General features: G+C 43.4%; 1 protein-coding gene and 1 long non-coding RNA gene across 7 annotated transcripts in view; both read right to left on the bottom strand.

Moving 5' to 3' along the window:
* The window catches only part of SAMD8 (sterile alpha motif domain containing 8), a 96919-nt gene extending 83110 nt beyond the window's left edge, over positions 1–13809 (bottom strand). For 2 of the 6 annotated variants that reach the window (XM_056531290.1, XM_056531291.1), the window contains exon 1: positions 12769–13294. The gene's annotated coding sequence lies outside the window, so the exon portion shown is untranslated. Of the gene's footprint in view, positions 1–10805; positions 10999–12768; positions 13296–13787 lie in introns of those variants that run through there. The other 4 variants (XM_056531294.1, XM_056531296.1, XM_056531293.1 and 1 more) reach the window with 4 other exon arrangements.
* Positions 13810–17152: 3343 nt separating this feature from the next.
* LOC130282727 (uncharacterized) overlaps positions 17153–17511 on the bottom strand; it is a 32881-nt gene continuing 32522 nt past the window's right edge. Inside the window, exon 3 of the long non-coding RNA XR_008846499.1 lies at positions 17153–17420. This is a non-coding gene — a long non-coding RNA (uncharacterized LOC130282727). The remainder of the gene's footprint in view (positions 17421–17511) is intronic.

The raw sequence follows: 17511 nt of genomic DNA, 5'->3' as shown, positions 1-17511 counted from the left end.
TTGCGCCACCAATTCTACTTTGTAATGACGTCAGTCATTTTGCCCAAAAATCTATGGTGAAGCGGGAAAAAAAATCATTGTGCGACAAAATTTAAAAAAAAACGCTGTTTTGTAACTTTTGGGGGCTTCCGTTTCTACGTAGTACATTTTTCGGTAAAAATGACACCTGATATGTATTCTGTAGGTCCATACGATTAAAATGATACCCTACTTATATAGGTTTGATTTTGTCGGACTTCTGGAAAAAATCATAACTACATGCAGGAAAATTAATACGTTTAAAATTGTCATCTTCTGACCCCTATAACTTTTTTATTTTTCCGTGTATGGGGCGGTATGAGGGCTCATTTTTTGCGCCGTGATCTGAAGTTTTTAACGGTACCATTTTTGCATTGATAGGACTTATTGATCGCTTTTTATTCATTTTTTCATGATATAAAAAGTGACCAAAAATGCACTATTTTGGACTTTGGAATTTTTTTGCGCGCACGCCATTGACCGTGCGGTTTAATTAACGATATATTTTTATAATTCGGACATTTCCGCACGCGGCGATACCATTTATGTTTATTTTTATTTTTATTTACACTGTGTTTTTTCTTTTATGGGAAAAGGGGGGTGATTCAAACTTTTAATAGGGAAGGGGTTAAATGATGTTTATTCACTTTTTTTTTGCACTTTTTTTTTGCAGTGTTATAGGTCCCATAGGGACCTATAACACTGCACACACTGATCTTTTACATTGATCACTGGTTTCTCATAAGAAACCAGTGATCGATGATTCTGCCGCATGACTGCTCATGCCTGGATCTCAGGCACTGAGCAGTCATTCGGCGATCGGATAGCGAGGAGGCAGGTAGGGGCCCTCCCGCTGTCCTGTCAGCTGTTCGGGATAGCCGCGGTGAAATCGCTGAGCTAGCCGGCATGCTTTCGGTTTCACTTTAGACGCGGCGTTCAACTTTGAACGCCGCGTCTAAAGGGTTAATAGCGCGCGGCACAGCGATCAATGCCGCGCGCTATTAGCCACGGGTCCCGGCCGTTGTTAGAGGCCGGGCCCGAACCGCTATGACGCGGGGCCACGCCGTGGCCCCGCGTTATAGATCAGGAGTGGACACATGACGTTCCAGTACGTCATGTGTCCTTAAGGGGTTAAGGCCAAAATGGGCTGAGTCCTTAAGGGGTTAAGTACCAGGATGTCAGGGCGTACCTGTACGACCTGTGTCTTTAAGGGGTTAAATTTAAGGTCACGTCCATCTGATTCCCTGATTTTTAGACAAACTATAAACCCACATACCTCACTTAAAAGTGAGTAAGTATAAAAGTGAGGGGACTTAAAATTTAAGGGACTTTATTAATTCAGGGAGTGTAATTGAAATATTTGATATAATATATATATATATATATATATATATATATATATAATTATTATTTTTTTTTTTATACTTGCAATCCCCAAATTTAGTATGGCCTCCATGTTGGAAAATGCAGTCCAGTGCACATCTTGCGCAATGTATGCAATCCTTGAACAGCAGTTTGAGGGTGCATATTGTTGTGCGAGATGTGTGTTAGTTGTTCATTTGGAAGCCGGGATCCTGGATCTAGAAGAGCGACTGGCAACACTGAGAAGCATTGACAACCTGGAGAGGAGTCTCCTGCTCACTGAGCAGGTACTCTCTGGGGTAGAGGTGGGGGAGGATAGTGGGACGGAGGAGCAGGACAGTCAGGCAGTTAGCTGGGTTACAGTTAGAAAACGGGGTAGAGGGGAAAAAGTCAGGGAGGCTAGTCCTGATCTGGCACACCACAACAAGTTTGCCCGGTTGGCAGATGAGGGGGATGCCATTTCAGAGCTAGCAGTACAGCAGCAAGATACTGTCTGACTGCCAGGGGGGTGTCTGCTCCAGTAAGGAGGGAGGGAGGAGTGCAGGGCACGGCAGACAGGTACTGGTAGTGGGGGACTCTATTGTTAGGGGGAAAGACAGGGCGATCTTTCACAAAGACAGGGATCGCCGGACAGTGTGTTGTCTTACCACCGCTCGAGTTCGGAACATCGTGGATCGGGTTGACAGGTTGCTGGGTGGGGCTGGAGAAGACCCAGCAGTCATGGTACATATTGGCACCAATGACAAAGTAAGAGGTAGGTGGAGCATCCTTAAAAATGATTTAAAGGACTTAGTAGTGCTGGGCGATATGACGAAAAATGAGTATCACAGTATTTTTCTAAAGTATCACAGTATTTATTTTTTTTTACATTGAGACTTGCATTGAGGTGGTGTAGCGGAACTAAATGGGCTTTTGGAACTAAATGATCTGAACACTGGGGCAGTGGAGTACCCTTTTAAATAGATGTAACAAACAACCCTACAGCCTCCAGCTGTTGCAAAACTACAACTCCCAGCATGTTGGACTATACAGTAGTGTATAGTACAGGTCAGTGTTTCCCAACTAGGGGTGCCTCCAGCTGTTGCAAAACTACTACTCCCAGCATGCCCGGACAGCCAACAGCTGTCCGGGCATGCTGGGAGTTGTAGTTTTGCAAAAGCTGGAGGGTCTCAACAGCTGGAGGGCCTACTGTAGGTATAGTATATTATACAGACCCCTGTCCATCCCAGAACCCTGACTCACCTTCCCAGTTGCTGCAGGGACCGTCCGGGGAGGGTGGTCCGGGCCATCCATCCTTCCTGTAGTGTCCGGCGGCATTCCGGGTGGAGGGTGAAACGGTCCGGGCTGTCCTTCTCCGGGGGGTCCTCTTCTCCACTCCGGGCAGGCTCCGGCATAGTAATGCTGCATAGAAGCCACTGCGCAGTGACGTCCGTGCGCAGCGACGCACCTGACGTCACGGCGTCTATGCAGCGTACTAGGCCGGAGCCTGCCCGGAGTGGAGAAGATGACCCCCAGAGAAGAAGGACAGCCCGGACCGGTTCACCCTCCACCCGGAATGCCGCCGGACACTACAGGAAGGATGGATGGCCTGGACCACCCCCATTACGGGTAAGTTTAATTTTTTTATTGACTCGGTGGGTGGGGGAGGGGCCCGACCGGTATAGCGGTATGGGAAAAAAACATACCGTGGGAGAAAAAAAAAAACGGTATCCGGTTCATACCGGTATACCGCCCAGCACTAGGACTTAGGCCGCAAGCTTAAGGCAAGGACCTCCAAGGTAATATTTTCTGAAATATTGCCTATACCACGAGCCACACCAGAGAGGCAGCGGGAGATTAGGGAGGTAAACAAGTGGCTCAGAAGCTGGTGTAGGAAGGAGGGGTTTGGGTTCATGGAGAACTGGGCTGACTACGCTGTCGGATACCGGCTCTACCGTAGGGATGGGCTGCACCTCAATGGGGAGGGTGCAGCTGTGCTTGGGGAGAAGATGGCTAGAAGGGTGGAGGAGTGTTTAAACTAGGGACTGGGGGGGGGAGGGAACCTTCAACATAGAGGGGGAAGACAGTGTAGATAGAGAGGGGGGACTTAGTAATATACCTGGGTGTGGAGCGGAGGGAGGGGTTAAAATAGTTAATAGGGATAGGCTTCATAGGAAGAAAAATCATATGCCATTGTATTGCATGTTGACAAATGCCAGAAGTCTGTCCAATAAAACTGACGAACTGGAGTGGTTGATGTCTGAGGAAAATTATGACATAGTGGGTATAACAGAGACTTACAGGGTTATAGTCTATTCAGGAAGGATCGGACAAAACGGAAAGGGGAGGAGATTGTCTTTATGTGAAATTGAGTCTGAAGGCCGCACTGCGGGAGGATATACGGGAGGGAAACGATAATGTGGAGACATTATGGGTGGAAATATATGGAGATTATAATAAAAAAATGCTGAACATAATGGAAGAGGCAGAAGATCAATTACTGAGGCAAATAAACAAGGCAGCAAATGAGAATGATGTGATAATAATGGGGGACTTTAACCCCTTAAGGACCAAGCCCATTTTGGCCTTATTAAACATTAATAACTCTGGAATGCTTTTAGTTATCATTCTGATTCCGAGATTGTTTTTTCGTGACATATTCTACTTTAACATAGTAGTAAATTTTTGGTGTAACTTGCATCCTTTCTTGGTGAAAAATCCCAAAATTTGATGAAAAATGTTAACCCCTTAAGGACCCGGGCTTTTTCCGTTTTTTCATTTTCAATTTTTCCTCCTTAACTTTAAAAAATCATAACTCTTAAAAATTTTCACCTAAAATTATATATAATGGCTTAATTTTTGCGTCACTAATTCTACTTTGTAATGACATTAGTCATTTTACCCAAAAATCTACGGTGAAACGGGAAAAAAAATCAATGTGCGACAAAATTGATGAAAAAACACTATTTTGTAAGTTTTGGGGGCTTCTGTTTTTACGCAGTACATTTTTTGTCAAAAATTATACCTTATCTTTATTCTGTAGGTCCAAACGGTTAAAATGATACCCTACTTGTATAGGTTTGAATTTGTATCACTTTCGAAAAAAATCATGAATACATGCAGGAAAATGTATACGTTTAAAATGGTAATCTTTTGACCCCTATAACTTTTTTAATTTTCTGTGTTCAGGGCACTTTGAGAGTTTTTAGCGGTACCATTTTTGTTCTGATCAGACTTTTTGATCACTTTTTATTCACTTTTTTGTGGTATAAAAAGTGATCAAAAATGCGCTATTTTGGACTTTGGAATTTTTTTGCGCGTACGCCATTGAACGAGCGGTTTAAAAAGCGGTATATTTTTATAATTCGGACATTTCCGCACGCGGCGATACCACATATGTTTATTTTTATTATTATTTACATAATGTTTTTTTTTATTTTTGGAAATGCCGGGTGATTCAAACTTTTATTAGGGGAAGGGATAATTGAAAGGGTTAATGATTTTTTTACACTTTTTTAATGCAACATTATAGCTCCTATAGGGGGCTATAACATTGCATGTACTGATCTTTTACTCTGATTGATCCATCTCCATAGGAATGGATCAATCAGGGTTTTCGGCAATTGAATGCTCAAGCCTGGATCTCAGGCTTGAAGCATTCATTCGGCGATCGGACAGCACAGGAGAAGGTAAGAAGACCTCCTCCTGTGCTACAGCTGTTCGGGATGCCGCGATTATACCGCGGCGATCCCGAACAGCTCCCTGAGCTAGCCGGGCACTTTTACTTTCGTTTTTAGCCGCGCGGCTCAGCTTTTGAGCGCGCGGCTAAAGGGTTAATAGCGCGCGGCACAGCGCGCTATTAGAGGCGGGTCCCGGCTTCACTATGATGCCGGGCCCGCCGCGATATAATGCGGGGTCACCGTGTGACCCCGCGTTATATCGCAGGACCGGGACTCATGACGTATGCATACGTCATGGGTCCTTAAGAGGTTAAAATGTTGCATTTTTCTAACTTTGAAGCTTTCTGCTTGTAAGGAAAATGTATATTACAAATAAAAAAATGTTTGATTCACATATACAATATGTCTACTTTATGTTTGCATCATAAAATTGATGAGTTTTTACTTTTGGAAGATACCAGAGGGCTTCAAAGTTCAGCAGCAATTTTCCAATTTTTCACCAAATTTTCAAACTCGATATTTTTCAGGGACCAGTTCAGTTTTAAAGTGGATTTGAAGGGTCTTCATATTAGAAATACCCCATAAATGACCCCATTATAAAAACTACACCCCGCAAAGTATTAAAAATGACATTCAGTCAGTGTTTTAACCCTTTAGGTGTTTCACAGGAATAGCAGCAAAGTGAAGGAGAAAATTCAAAATCTTAATTTTTTACACTCGCATGTTCTTGTAGACTCAATTTTTGAATTTTTGCAAGGGGTAAAAAGGAAAAAAATTTTACTTGTATATGTAGCCCAATTTCTCTCGAGTAAGCACATACCTCATATGTCTATGTAAAGTGTTCGGCGGGCGTAGTAGAGGGCTCAGAAGGGAAGGAGCGACAACGGGATTTTGGAGAGAACAATTTTCTGAAATGATTTTTGGGGGGCATGTCACTTTTAGGAAGCCCCTTGGGCACCAAAACAGCAAAAAAAAAAAAAAAAAAAAAAACACATGGCATACCATTTTGGAAACTAGACCCCTCGGGGAATGTAACATGGGATAAAGTTAGCCTTAATACCCCACAGGCGTTTCCTGACTTTTGCAAATGTAAAAAAAAATTTTAAAAAATTTGACCTAAAATGCTTGTTTTCCCAAAAATTTTACATTTTTAAAAAAGGGTAATAGCAGAAGAGGAGTAGTCACATTTGGCTTTTTGGAAGCAAATTTTGCTCTGGGGGCATGCCGCATTTAGGAAGCCCCTATGGTGCATGGACAGCAAAAAAAAAAAAAAAAAGGCATACCATTTTGGAAACTACACCGCTCAGGGAACGTAACAAGGGGTTTATACCCCACAGGTGTTTCACGACTTTTGCATATGTAAAAAAAAATATATATTTTTTTTTACCTAAAATGCTTGTTTTCCCAAAAATTTTACATTTTTAAAAAGGGTAAAAGCATGCCTGGGCAGTCGAGGCATGCTGAGAGTTGTAGTTTGGCAACATCTGGAGGGCTACCGTTTGGGCACCACTGTAACAGTGGTCTCCAAACTGTGACCCTCCAGATGTTGCAAAACTACAACTCCCAGCATGCCCAGACAGCCTTTGGCTGTCTGGGCATGCTGGGAGTTGCAGTTTGGCCTTCCTAGTGGTTGCCACAGTAAAGATCGTTTTACTTTCACTTTCAATCCCCCCCCCCCCCCCCCCCCCCCCACCGACGATTCCCTATCTGATCCAGTATCCAGCAGGCTCCAGCGAAGATCCCAGGTCCCCAGGCATCTTCTCTAGCAGGTACGGCCTCCATCTTCTTCCCAGATCCCCTCGACATCCAGGGGCGGGCAGAACGGGGGGTTGCCATGGTAACCCCCTGTCCTGCGCTGCCATTGGTCAGAACTCCGTTCTGACTAATGGCAGGGGATAGGAGGAGATCGCAGCTCCGATCAGCCCTATTTTCTGGGTGATCGGGTCACCAGAGACCCGATCAGCTCAGAATTGGAGAAAATCGCATGTCTGAATTGACAAGCGATTTTCTCCGATCACCATGGGGGGAACTCAGGACCCCCCTGGGCGATGTGCCGGGGTGCCTGCTGAATGATTTCAGCAGGCATCCGGCTCCGGTCCCCAACCGGCTAGCAGTGGGGACCGGATTTCCCACGGGCGTATGGATACGCCCTGTATCCTTAAGGACTCGGAATGCAGGGCGTGTCTATACACCCTGTGTCCTGAAGAGGTTAACCAACAGATCTGATAGAGTAACTGATGTGCAAGTAGAAGGACACTTAGGAAATAGTGATCATAATATAATACATTATAGCTTGTTCTGCAATAAGGGAATCTCTCGAGGGGCCACGAAAACAATGAACTTTAGGAAGGCAAAATTTGATCAACTCAGAGAAGGCCTTAACAATATAAAATGGGATAATGTCCTCAAAAATATGAATACTGACACTAAATGGGAGACTTTTAGGAATATCTTAAATTATCACTGTAAGATGTATATACCTTATGGGAATAAAAGGGTCAGAAATAAAAGAAAACCAATATGGATGAATAAAAATGTTAAGGGAACAATAAATGACAAAAATAAAGCATTTAAACTACTAAAACAGGACGACAGTGATGAAGCATTAAAAATCTATAGAGAAAAATGTTAAATATGTAAAATACAGATAACAGCTGCAAAAATAGAGACAGAAAGACTCATTGCCAAAGAGAGCAAAACTAACCCCAAAATGTTCTTTAACTATATAAATAGCAAAAGGTCAAAAATGAAAGTGTTGTCCCTTTAACCCCTTAACGACCACGGACATAAATGTAACGTCCTGGTTTAGCGGGACTTCCCGCACCTGGACGTACATTTACGTCCTGTGTATGACTGCGAGCATCGGAAGGGTGCTCGCCTCATACACGACAGGTTCCGACCCGCCCGTAATGGCCGACATCAGCGATCGCGCGGATGTCCGCCATTAACCCCTCCGATGCCGTGATCAATACAGATCACGGCATCTGCGGCATTGCGGCACTTTGATTGGATGACAGCCGGAGGTCCCCTTACCTAGCTCCGGCCGTGTCCCGGGGTCTTCTGCTCTGGTCTGCGATCGAGCAGTCCAGAGCAGAAGATCACCGATTATACTGAGCAGTGCTGTGTCCTATGCATAGCACTGCACAGTATTAGCAATCAAAGGATTGCTATAGATAGTCCCCTATGGGGACATAAAAAGTGTAAAAAAAAAGTTGAAAAATGTAAAAATAAAATGTAAAAAAAAAGTGAAAAATCCCCTACCCCAATAAAAATGAAAATTGTCAGTTTTTCCCATTTTATCCCCAAAAAGCGTAAATTTTTTTTAAATAAACATATTTGGTATCGCCGCATGCGCAAATGTCCGAACTATCAAAATATAATGTTAATGATCCCGTACGGTGAATGGCGTAAATGTAAAAAATTTAAAAAAGTCCAAAAATGCAGCTTTTTTGTCACATTTTATTCAAAAAAAATTATACAAAATTATCTAAAAATTTTATATATGCAAATGTGGTATCTAAAAAAAGTACAGATGACGGCGCAAAAAATGAGCCCTCATACCACCCTATATACGGAAAAATGAAAAAGTTATAGGTGGTCAAAATAGGGCGTTTTTAGATTACTGATTTTGTACAAAAAGTTTTACTTTTTTTTTTTTTAAGCGGTGCAAAAATATAAAAGTATCTAGATGTGGGTATCATTTTAATCGTATTGACCCACAGAATAAAGAACACATGTCATTTTTACCGTTAAGTGTACAGTGTGAAAACAAAACCCTCCAAAATGTGCAAAATTTAGATTTTCATTTAAATTTCCTCCCTAAAAAATTTTTTTTTGGGGTTCGCCGTACATTTTATGGTAAAATGAGAGGTTTCATTACAAAGTACAATTGGTCATGCAAAAAACAAGCCCTTATATGGGTCTGTACATGGAAATATAAAAGAGTTATGGATTTTAGAAGGCGAGGAGGAAAAAACAAAAACGCTAAAATAAAATTGGCCTGGTCCTTAAGGTGAAAATGGGCTTGGTCATTAAGGGGTTAAAAAATGATGAGGAAGAAATTAAAAACAGGGATCAGGAAAAAGCTAATATATTAAACAAATTCTTCTCCACTGTATTCACCGAGGAAAATGAAATGCCAGGTGAAATACAGTGTGATAAGGTAAACTCCCCAGTACAGGTCACCTGTCTAACCCAGGAAGAAGTACAGTGCCGCCTACAAAAAATCAAAATAGACAAATCACCAGGTCCAGATGGCATTCACCCCCAAGTTCTAAATTAAGTACTGTAATAGACAGACCTCTATTTTTAATATTCAGGGACTCTATAGTAACAGGGACTGTTCCCCAGGACTGGCACATGGCAAATGTGGTGTCAATATTTAAAAAAGGGGACAAAAGGTGACCCCGGGAATTATAGGCCTGTTAGTTTAACCTCCGTTGTATGTAAATAGTTTGAGGGTTTTCTAAGAGATGCTATTTTGGAGTATATTGATAAAAATAAATGTGTGACTCCATATCAGCATGGCTTTATGAGGGATCGGTCCTGTCAAACTAACCTGATCAGCTTTTATGAGGAGGTGAGCTCCAGACTGGACCAGGGGGAATCACTGGATGTCGTATATCTGGATTTTTCCAAAGCATTTAATACAGTGCCACATAAAAGATTGGTGCATAAAATAAGGATTGGGCTGTTGAGAATGTGTGTAAGTGGGTAAGTAACTGGCTCAGCGATAGAAAACAGAGGGTGGTTATAAATGGTACTTATTCTGATTGGGTGACACAGGGGTCAGTCTTGGGTCCTGTTCTATTTAATATATTTATTAATTACCTTGTAGAGGGGTTGAATAGTAAAGTAGCAATCTTTGCAGATGATACTAAACTCTGTAAAGTGGTAAACACAATAGAGGACAGTGCACTGTTACAAATGGATCTGGATAGGTTGGGGGTTTGGGCTGAGAAGTGGCAGATGAGGTTCAACACTGATAAATGTAAGGTAATGCACATGGGGAGGAAGAATCCGAGATGGGATTATATATTAAATGGGAGCACACTTGGGACGACTGACGTGGAAAAGGACTTAGGGGTCTTAGTTAATAGTAAACTTAGCTGTAGTGACCAGTGTCAGGCAGCTGCTGCCAAGGCAAATAAAATCAGGGGGGGGGGGGGGGGCATCAATAGGGGCATAGATGCCCATGACAAGGAAATAATTCTACTGCTGTACAAATCACTAGTCAGACCACACATAGAATACTGTGTACAGTACTGGGCACCAGTGTACAAGAAAGATATAGTGGAGCTGGAGAGGGTTCATAGACTGGCAACCAGAGTAATGCGGGGAATGGGAGGACTACAGAACCCAGAAAGATTATCAGAATTGGAGTTATTTAGTTTGGGGAAAAAAAAGAAGGCTTAGGGGAGACCTAATAACTATGTATAAATATATCAGCGGACAGTACAGAGATCTCTCCCTTGATCTATTTAAACCCAGGACTGTATCTATAACAAGGGGGCATCCTCTACGTCTAGAGGAAAGAAGGTTTCTACACCAGCACAGACGGGGATTCTTTACTATAAGAGCAGTGAGACTGTGGAATTCTCTCCCGGAGGAGATGGTCATGGTGAACTTGTAAAAGAGTACAAAAGGGGTCTGGATGCTTTTTTGGAGAATAATAACATTGCTGGTTATGTATACTAGATATTTAGGGACAGCATGTTGACCCAGAGATTTATTCTGCCATACTGGAATCGGGTAGAAATTTCTTACCTCTAGTATGAGCGTTTTTGCCTTCCCCTGGAACAACTCAGTAGGGACTCATTAGGGATATAGGTTGAACTAGATGGACTCTGGTCTTTTTTTCAACTTCAAAGTCTGGTCAGGGCACCCTGAGCTATTTAACAGCAATAACTCTTTGGGAGTTGGCCACACGTCCTTTTTTCTTTACACCCTGCCAGAATTCCTTGCATTAAAAAAATAAAAAACCCTGGAATTACCTCCGGCCGTACCCCTTTAAGGTTTCCCACGTGGTGCATCAGCTCAGTCGGTGTCTGCTCATAGTGGCATATTGCTGCTACAAGCAGACAAACCAGGACCCTTGGGCAAAGTAGCAGGCTGACTATAGGGGCAGTCAGAAGCGCATCCACAGCATCAAATATGCTGCGGATGCGCTACATGTGACCTTACCCTTAATCACAGTTTAGTCCAAGTCGATAGGCCAGAAACTAGTCAGGGTTCATATTATTGCCTTATTTGTAGTGTTGCTTTTAAAGGTTTGTTGATTAAAGGTTTTGGAATTTATTGGACTTGTTGGTGCTGATTCTACATCTATTTTGGTTCAGGCTGAATTCACATTAAAGATTTTCCGGATAGAATTATTCCACCCGGAGAATCAGTCGGCGCCAGACTGCGCCATCCCCATAGACGCCAATGTATTCAGCTCAGATTCCACCAAAAGAATAACAAAGATCATTCTTTCAGCAGCTGAAAATCGTAGTAAGTACTGTGCAGCAGAATTGACAGCAATGGGACTCTGCTGCACAGGAATTCCTCAGGCTGATTTCTAATAGGAATTACGCTCAGAAATTACTTAGTCTGAACCCTGGCTATTACATACACTGAAATGAAAGTTCCAACTATGGAATGCATGTAAGTAGTAGGTCTGCCTGAAAATATGCAGCAGGATTTGGTGGTTAGGCTCAAGTGTCCATAGACATAAATATTGAGGGAAGCGCATGACGTGCACGTCCGACACGTACACTAAGGCCTGATTCACACTATGGAATTCCGTTTTAAAATTCCATTGCTGGCAATGGGATTCCAATGAACAGTGAACACTGCAGAGTTTTTGAGGCAGACTTTCTGCCTCTAAAAATTCTGCACACATTGCTGTCTATGGGGACGGCAATGTCAGTGCAGTCCTAGAGCCAAATGATTCAGTCGGCGTTGGTTGCTTTCGGAATCTCAGGCCCGATTTTGTCTGTCTGGCGGTAAATTACAAAGTATGAACACATCCTAAATGCAGGCCTGTTAGGTTTATGATCTAGATCAATGGTCTCTAACCTGCGGACCTCCAGATGTTGCAAAACTACAACTCCCAGCATGCCCGGACAGCCAAAGGATGTCCGGGCATGCTGGGAGTTGTAGTTTTGCAACATCTGGAGGTCCGCAGGTTAGAGACCACTGATCTAGATGGTAGATCCCATTAGATCCCACTGTAGATCCCATTAATACCCTACATCCTAAATGCAGGCCTGTTAGGTTTATGATCTAGATCAATGGTCTCTAACCTGCAGACCTCCAGATGTTGCAAAACTACAACTCCCAGCATGCCCGGATAGCCTTCGACTGTCCGGGCATGCTGGGAGTTGTAGTTTTGCAACATCTGGAGGTCCGCAGGTTAGAGACCACTGATCAAGACTGTAGATCCCATTAATACCTGTAACAGAACCTGCATTCAATGGAATCGGCTGTACAGTTCCTAACACAGAGTGAACTCAGCTGAACAAGCAGCACTAGGGGACTGTGATAGTCTGGTTAAGGGTCTTGTCCCTTTAACTACAGCCATGCTTCACCATAACAAGTTGTCATAAACACACACAAAAAAAAAAAAAAAAGACCATAAATCCTTGAACTTTCAGCATTATATGAAGAGGCGAAGCAGCCGGAGGAATGACCACACACACACCGAACACCCAGCCCCGCAGGACATTACCAGCAGCCGCGCTCTCACCTTTATACAACCGAAGGTTTTTCAGGGACCCCGCTCCCCAGGTATACCCGCCCGCAGGGTCCCTCTTATCGGTCACCCGCTAGTTTTACTCGAAAGCAGGCCTTGTAAACGGGAGTAGGCCGCTGACGTGTCCATAGAAACGGCAGTAACAAGAGGCGTCCCGGTGACGAGGATAGAGCGTCTCTCTCCGTACCGCCGCACAATTCTCTTCCACATCATAGCAGACAGTTCATGCTCTTGTGCAACGCCACCTGCTGGACGATGGGCGCCAGTACTGTACAGGATACATACGTATCTTCACGCGTCTCGACCTTTTCGGGATCATTTTGAGCATTAATAGATAAAGCGCAATAATCTGTCAGCATGCAGACAAGTTACAGCCATAAGAATATATAGTAACATATACAGCAACTCCCACTAGTAACCCTTTTGTAGGACGCGGCCTAGTTTGCTTCGTAATGTAATGACCAAGCATTATTTCTTTGTAGATTGGTAGGAATAAAGGCCCATTCACACTACAGATTTTCCGCCTGGAAAATATAGTGCAGCAGCCTTCCTTTGTTCTTAATGGGATTCTGCTGCACCATTCACCTTCCTCTGTGAAAATTCCAGATCCTAGGGGGAGATTCATCAAAAGCAGTGTAGAGGAAGAGTGGTGCAGTTGCCCATAGCAACCAATCAGATTGCTTCTTTCATTTTTCAAAGGCTTTGTTAAAAATGAAAGAAGCAATCTGATTGGTTGCTATGGGCAACTGCACCACTCTTCCTCTACATTGGTTTTGATGAATCTCCTCCCTAGACCCCACCAAAAGAATTTTCAGAATTCCTTCTGAAATCGATTGCTGTGTACTGAAATTTCCAAGTTTTCTTATAAATTTCTGCCTGCAAATAATAATTTTTTTGGTTTTGAGGTTCATTTTATGGTAAAATGAAAAATGTAATTACAAAGTACAATTGGTCGCGCAAAAAATTGGTCTGTAGGTGAAAATATAAGAGTTATGGGGAAGATTTATCAATACCTGTGCAGAGGAAAACTTTCCCAGTTGCCCATAGCAACCAATCAGCTGGCTTCTTTCATTTTTAACAAGGCCTCTGCAAAATGAAAGAAGCGATCTGATTGGTTGCTATGGGCAACTGGGCAACTTTTCCTCTGGACGGGTATTGATAAATCTCCCCCTATGTCTTTTAAAAGGAGAGGAGGAAAAAAACTAAATGCAAAAACTTTAATTGACCTTGTCCTTAAGACCAAAATGGGCTGTGTCCTTAAAGGGTTAAGAAGTACAGTATATTTAATATTTCAGGAATACAATTTCCCTTATTCAGATTGCAGCTGTATACAGGCGATATTGTGTACAGGTTTAAATAAACAAAAATTGTGCCAAACAATCAAACAAAGTCAATGGGGGAGATTTATCAAAGCCTGTGCAGAAATAATGTTGTCCAGTTGCCCATAGCAACCAATCAGATTGCTTCTTTCATTTTGCAGAGGCCTTCCTAAAAATGAACAAAGTAAGCTGATTGGTTGCGATGGGCAACTGGGCAAGTTTTACTCTGCACAGGTTTTGATAAATCTCCCCCAATGGGCGTAGTAACCCCATCAGTGGCAGTATACATACATCAACAAAAACAAACTCAAATGGTATAATACACAAAGTACTGCCCGGAAAAATTACACATAGATATAACATAAATAAGTGTTAAAATTGACAAGAAGGTACCGTATTTTTCGCCGTATAAGACGCACTTTTTCTTCCCCAAAACTGGGGGGAAAAAGTTGGTGCGTCTTATACGGCGAATACACCCCTATCGCGGTGGTCCCTGCGGCCATCAACGGCCGGGACCCGCGGCTAATACAGGACATCACCGATCGCGGTGATGCCCTGTATTAACCCTTCAGACGTGGCGATCAAAGCTGACCGCTGCGTCTGAAGGAAAAGTGACACTAACCCGGCTGTTCAGTCGGGCTGTTCGGGACCGCCGCGATCTCACCGCGGCGGTCCCGAACAGCCCGACTGAATAGCCGGGTTAGTGCTTACAGGACACCGGGGGGGACCTTACCTTCCTCCTCGGTGTCTTCTCCGTTCAGGGATCCCCTGTATGCCGGCTCTCTCCTTCCTCGTCGTCACGTACATGCGTCGGCGTGCGTAACAACGTGATGGCGGCGACGGAGAGCGAGGATACCCGGCCGGCAGCAGAGACGTTCTGGAGCGACGGGGACACGGCGACAGCGATGGAGCGACATCCAGGGCAGCGGTGACGGGTCCGGAGCGGCGGGGACACGTGAGTATTACCTCCTATGCAGTGGTCTTCAATCTGCGGACCTCCCGATGTTGCAAAACTACAACTTCCAGCATGCCCGGACAGCCAACGGCTGTCCGGGCATGCTGGGAGTTGTAGTTTTGCAACATCTGGAGGTCCGCAGATTGAAGACCACTATTGGGTTCAAAATCTTTATTTTTTTAGATTTTGCCCCTAAAAATTGGGTGCGTCTTATACATAGTTACATTACATAGTTAGTACGGTCGAAAAAAGACATATGTCCATCAAGTTCAACCAGGGAATTAAGGGGTAGGGGTGTGGCGCGATATTGGGGAAGGGATGGGATTTTATATTTCTTCATAAGCATTTATGTTATTTTGTTCCATGAATTTATCTAATCCTGTTTTAAAGCTGTTAATTGTTCCTGCTGTGACCAGTTCCTGAGGTAGACCGTTCCATAAATTCACAGTCCTCACGGTAAAGAAGGCGTGTCGCCCCTTGAGACTAAACTTTTTCTTCTCCAGACGGAGGGAGTGCCCCCTCGTCCTTTGGGGGGGTTTAACCTGGAATAGTTTTTCTCCATATTTTTTGTATGGGCCATTAATATACTTATATACGTTTATCATATCCCCCCTTAAACGTCTCTTCTCAAGACTAAACAATTGTAACTCCTTTAATCGCTCCTCATAGCTAAGATGTTCCATGCCCCATATTAGTTTAGTCGCGTGTCTCTGCACCCTTTCCAACTCCGCAGTGTCCCTTTTATGGACAGGTGCCCAAAACTGAACAGCATATTCCAGGTGAGGCCGTACCAATGCTTTATAAAGGGGGAGTATTATGTCCTTGTCCCTTGAGTCCATGCCTCTTTTGATACATGACAATATCCTGCCGGCTTTGGAAGCAGCAGCCTGACATTGCATGCTATTCTGTAGTCTGTGATCTACAAGTACACCCAGATCCTTCTCTACCAGTGACTCTGACAGTTTAATCCCCCCTAAGACATACGATGCATGCAGGTTATTAGTACCCAGATGCATAACTTTACATTTATCCACATTGAACCTCATTTGCCAAGTGGATGCCCAGACACTTAGTCTATCCAAGTCATCTTGTAACTTATGCACATCCTCTATAGACTGTACCGTGCTACAAAGCTTGGTGTCATCTGCAAAGATAGAAACAGAGCTGTTAATACCATCCTCTATATCATTGATAAATAAATTAAACAACAGCGGGCCCAGTACTGAACCTTGGGGTACACCACTAATAACCGGGGACCAATCAGAGTACGAATCATTGACCACCACTCTCTGGGTACAATCCATGAGCCAGTGTTCAATCCAGTTACAAACTAAAATTTCCAAACCCAAAGACCTTAACTTACCTGTCAGACGTCTGTGAGGGACAGTATCAAACGCTTTAGCAAAATCCAGAAACACTATATCCACAGCCATTCCTCTGTCAAGGCTTCTACTCACCTCTTATAAAAGCAAATTAGATTGGTTTGACAACTTCTATCCTTAGTAAACCCATGCTGGCTATCACTTATAATACTATTATCCCCTATGTATTCCTGTATGTAATCCCTTATAAGTCCTTCAAACAATTTACCCACAATGCACGTTAAACTTACCGGTCTATAGTTTCCTGGGGAAGACCTAGAGCCCTTCTTGAAGATTGGTACCACATTCGCCTTGGGCCAGTCCCTTGGCACAATACCAGACACCAGAGAATCTCTAAATATCATGAACAGGGGTACAGATATTACTGAACTTACCTCTCTAAGAACTCTTGGGTGTAGTCCATCCGGCCCTGGAGAATTGCTTACATTTATATCACTTAACTTACCTTGTACCATCTCTACATTAAGCCAGTTCAGTACATTACATGATGTGTTACCAGCACTGACCTGGCCAATGTCAGCTCCTTCTTCCATAGTGTATACAGAACTAAAGAACCCATTCAGTAGCTCCGCCTTCTCTTGATCGCCTGTGACAACCTCCCCATTATCATTATTAAGGGGTCCGATGTGTCTTATAGGACGAAAAATACGGTATTTCTCTTATGTGGCAAATGCGATCAAATAGACCACAAGGTGTAGCTTGGAATGAAGGCTTGGAATTTTTTCACATAGGTACATAGTACATGGAGTTTATGAATGGTGAAGGAATGGTCCCGGGTTTAAAGTTTAAATGACAACATCATGGGCGACCAATTAGAAGGTGACTATAGTATGAAACTGCAGCAGGACCATCTCGGTTTCGTAGGGCTGTGTGGAATGAACTTCCCTGGCTGTGTTTGAAAGATGGTCTAGGCCACGTGGAGACAGGCATGCAATAGTGGTCGGGTGAGTTGGGACACGGGAATCATATGGCTTTGAATTCAGGCGATTCCTGTCGATAGATTAAAATGAACAGTAGGATAACGTGATGGAAAACAAACAATAAATGATGATCAGGCAAGTAGAGGGAGAACCAAATAAGG

This window comes from Hyla sarda, chromosome 7 (genome assembly GCF_029499605.1).
Source record: "Hyla sarda isolate aHylSar1 chromosome 7, aHylSar1.hap1, whole genome shotgun sequence".
Classification (NCBI taxonomy): domain Eukaryota; kingdom Metazoa; phylum Chordata; class Amphibia; order Anura; family Hylidae; genus Hyla; species Hyla sarda.
The sequence above is the reverse complement of the archived record's forward strand: the minus strand, read 5'-3'. Positions and strand labels throughout refer to the sequence as shown.